Here is a 4,740-nt window from a genome sequence, read left to right on the forward strand (position 1 = left end):
TCAAGAAATATGGGAAAAGTCTTTCAATTGTTATGTGTAGCCCCTAAAAATGGAAAAGATCTCGACAATCAAAGGTAGCATCCATATGACCCTGCCAGCATATAATAATACTTAACATACGACCTTGCCAGTAGGTAACAATAGTTGACACACGATCCTACTAGCAGATAATAATAGTTAGTATTTTTTCGATTATGATCCTATCACAAGTATAATAATGACTTTAGCATTTAAATGGAGAGAAATAATTAATTATTATATGGTTAAATGATAAAATGATTTATGATTTTATTTATATATACACTTAGAACATGTTTACAAAATATGGAGGTTTGTGCATGCATGGTTGGCTTTATAACTTGCCCTATTATATCGAATTATGAAATGACTTATTTGAAATAATTATTACTTTCTTAAATGATGCATTGCTTATGTCAAGCTTATTGTTGATCTGATAAAATTATATAAAGTTTGCTTACTGAGCTGGTGGAGCTCATATCTTTTTTTTTTTTTTTTTTTTTTTTTACAGATGAATAAGATTAAGAATGAAAGATGATCCAGACTTGGAGTTCACACTAATAAGATTAAAAATTTTATAGCTGAATTTTAATTTATTGAATGATTAGAGACTTGTAGTTAACTATTTTATAAATTTGAGACATAATTTTTGATATTTAATTTTGGATTTAGAAGCTCTAAATTGGTCTGGATTTAATTACTTAATGAATGATGGAAATTAAGCTCGAATATGGTATGTTATTTGATGGAAATTAATTTTGGCTTCATATTATCATGAGCAGCATCCCATGATAGCATGGTCATGTTATATCTTTGATTAGGGGCATGACACCTCTTCAATGTGCAGCCATCATTTTTGGTGGGTTTATATCCATTAAATAGTGATCAAAAACTCTAAACAGTTTATTTACCAAAAGACAAAGCACTTCATATGTTTAGTGAGAATGGGATGGTGAAATATTCCAAATAAAATAGTAGCGATAGTATAGACATTTCTTTGCATTATAACTCAATGGCCCATCGGTTGTTGCATCATTGTATGTTTCCAAATACATCTCTGTTTTCCAATAGGTGCTTTTCTTTAATTCGTTTTGTTGTAATAATGTGAGATAGACATAGGCACCAAAAGTTTATTGTTGCAGTTTGTTCAAATTTTTTACATGCCTTCCAAATATTCTGATCTTTTCACCTCGCACACCAACATGCGATCTTCACAGAGCATACGATTTTTTTCAAAAAAGAAAAGGTTTTAAGAATATTGTAATAAAATAGATAAAGTTTTGTTTCAATAATTTGCATCAACATTTGGACCCATAGATTTATACTTACCAAGATGCCTACCATTACCAGTTGCTGACTCTGTCTATTATTTGGACTCAATGTGCAAGGACTATGACCACAAAAACCATTTTTATATGGCTGTTCAAGAGCACGTTTTGTTTCTTAAATTTTAAATATCTTTCCTTGCACATCATCACGCTATAGGCAGGTGATATTATAAGTATGAAGAACATAGTGCGACAGGGAAAGTTTGATTTGCAAATTCAGACTTCAATTTAGGAATATTGTCCGGTTTTGCAAAATGAACTTAGCTCTAACTCTCCAATACATAACAAAAAAAAAAAAAAAAGGTTATGGTTCATTTTAGAAACTCCATTTCTCTTTCATAATTTTTCAATTCCATTCCCAACTAAATCATTATAAATGAAGAACCAATTTTTCCAAATTCAATGATTAACATTTTCATTGAATGATGCATGTAAATGATCCATAATAATCCTCAAAAACAATATATACGGTCAACAATCAAAACAAGTAGTCAATTGCTTTTGCCAATATGAAGAATACTTGCCTTACAAAATCATTTTCTTAGAAAAATTGGATATTTTCGTGAATACTTCAAGCTATATTTGGACTTAATCAAAAAATTGAACCAAAATCTCACCAATATTTCTTTAGGTCATATCAAATTTAACATTTATCATACATGTACATCAAGTTCTTCGGATCAAATCTTCAAATCCGATAAAAAAGTAATTAAATAAAAATTAGAAAATATAAAATTTAAAAATTATTTTGTATGTCTTAAATGTATTGCTCATGTCCAGAATGGAAGATATATGGAGCTAGCCATACTTGGATAGGATCCAATAGAAGCCTACATTACATACATACATGTATATCTGTGTGTATATATATCTATAAGCACGGATCCTCTATGATGCACACAGCATCGCAGAGTAGCATATATCCATGGATGGTCACTATCTGAGATGGATCACCATCAAATAATATGTGTAGTGCACACCGTTCGTATATAAACTGTTTTATGATCATCTATCCTGTGATGACAGCCATCCTATGTGTGTGTATGCACATGCCCAGCGCCGCTTCTGCGGAACGGGGAAGAATGGAATCGGAAATGCTTCCATCACACAACCCTTAGGCCTTGTCGTGGAGAAATTATTGACCAGTGCATACCTCAGAAACGTGCTCGGTGGATAACGTGCAATAGAAAATTTGTGAAACACAAGGGTGGCCGTGGCATGTTATTCCCCGTGAGATTTGGATGGTCTACCTGGAGGTGTGGTCCAGGCAATAATTTTTCCTCCTGGTGAGCACCACAGCTATGTCAGCCACGAGCTGGCGTCGAGAATCTCTCGGGATGTCGCTTTACAGCCTTGCTTGGACGCGTGGAAAGTCGTCATCACAGCGTCGCAGCTAGGTTTGGCTGGAAGACATCCCTGATGCCATTGAACCGACGCCAGACGTTCCTCATTTGGATACCAAACGAAGACTTGCCAACCCACTAACTTTCGAAGTTCCAGCATTGCCCACCCCCACAAGTTTTATGATCTAAACCAATTAAGATTTAAATTTGTGCACCCGCTGGATTTTAAATCTCAGCATTTATTGTTTTAGCTGATATAAATTAGTTTATCTTGTAATATTATATTATTATAATATAAACTGAAGAATTATCATTTTTATTTTATGAATAAATTATAGAGTATTCTTTCAGTTTTAATCTAATTTCATTTATACCTCATCGATTTTGAAAGTATTAAATTAACTCTTTAAATTTTCAATATATTCCAAATTGATTCTGTCTATCATTTACCAAAAATATATTAACTTGTCATTTAATAAACGAAAATATCTCGTTCATATAGAAGAGGTCGCTGATGAGAAAAGATAGAGGTAAAGAAAGTCACTGTAGAGGAAGAAAGGGGGTCGTGAAGGTCGATAAAGAGGAAAATGGGATGAGGAGGAAGGGAAAGAAAGACAAGATGATAAGAATCATTGTGTCCAACTTTAAAGAGGAGTCTATTTATTATTAATTCTTTTTATATTCTGTTTAAAATGAAATTTTATCTCGTGTTATCCTATTTAATTAAAATTTGTGTTTTAGTAGATTTTATTTTTTGAGTTTAGGCAAGAGTTAAATTCTCACCCATATGATGTCTATTTAAAGAGATTTGGCATCTCTTTTAGGATGTGGGAAGAAAGAAAGAGGAAAAACTATTTGTGCATATGGAGATTCTTTTGTGAGGCATCTTTATAAGATTTTGATCTTTATTCTCTTTGAATAAATTTATTTTCTCTACTAATTTTTTTTCTACAATTATTTTTTTCTAGCAATTCTCTATAAATTTTGTTTTATTTGATATTTGTTTTGAATCTCGGGCCAGCATGGTTGGTCTACTCCATATAGTGTACCATTCTACATGGTATTAGAGCTAAGAATTTGAGATTTACGATCCATCTGTTTAAGGCTCTATATGGTATCAAAATCATATGTTTGGAGATTGGTGATTCATACATTTGTAGCTCAGTATGTTAAAGAGTTTTCAGTAATTCACTGTACGATGGTGCAAGCATGTGGACCCTTCTTTGGTGATTTAAGAGCTAAATCATCCTGACTGAAGCTACTAAGATTAAAATATTGAACAACATTAGTCATGTTAAGTCATGCATTTTGGAAGTCATGCATTTTGGACGTCATGTATTTGGAAGTTATGCATCAAATCTTATTTAATTGGGCAAGATTTTGTGAACAAGATAAATATGGTGAAGCCACTAGAAACTCCGGGCAATGCAAAAGTGAGGAAAATATGGTAGACCAAAGTTGCAAACGCAATTCATATTCTTCTAAAGAATATGGATTAATATACTTTTCAGCATATTCAAGATATAGAGAAGTCGAAAATGGTATGAAATATTATTGTTATCCTGGACTCAAAAAACCAATGAGGTTTCACTTCAATTTTTGAAAAATAAGATTGATGCTCTTAAACAAGATAATCTTATAATCTCCAAATATTTTTCTAAAATAAAAAAAATTATTTGATGAGCTTGGTATGCTTGATCCAAATTCTTGTTATGATAAAAATAAACATTGTAGACTATTAGTTCATAGTTTAAATAAACAGTATAGTACTTGTATGTTAGCTATCTCTGGATGGACTCAACAACCTACATTAGTAGAGTGAGAAAATATATTTATTAATCAAGAAGTACTTAATATTCATATGTGTGATCTAACGATATCTCCTTTAAAAAAAAAGGCCTTATTTTCTGACAGTAAAAATAAAAATGAGAAGTGAAATAATAATTTTAAAAATTTAGAAAAAGGCCAATTGGAGAATAGGAGAATGACAAAATTTCTAATCAAAAAAAAATTTATAAATTCAAGAAAAATTATTATGGGTGTGAAAAATT

The sequence above is a fragment of the Elaeis guineensis genome, chromosome 6 (assembly GCF_000442705.2).
Source record: "Elaeis guineensis isolate ETL-2024a chromosome 6, EG11, whole genome shotgun sequence".
Taxonomy (NCBI): domain Eukaryota; kingdom Viridiplantae; phylum Streptophyta; class Magnoliopsida; order Arecales; family Arecaceae; genus Elaeis; species Elaeis guineensis.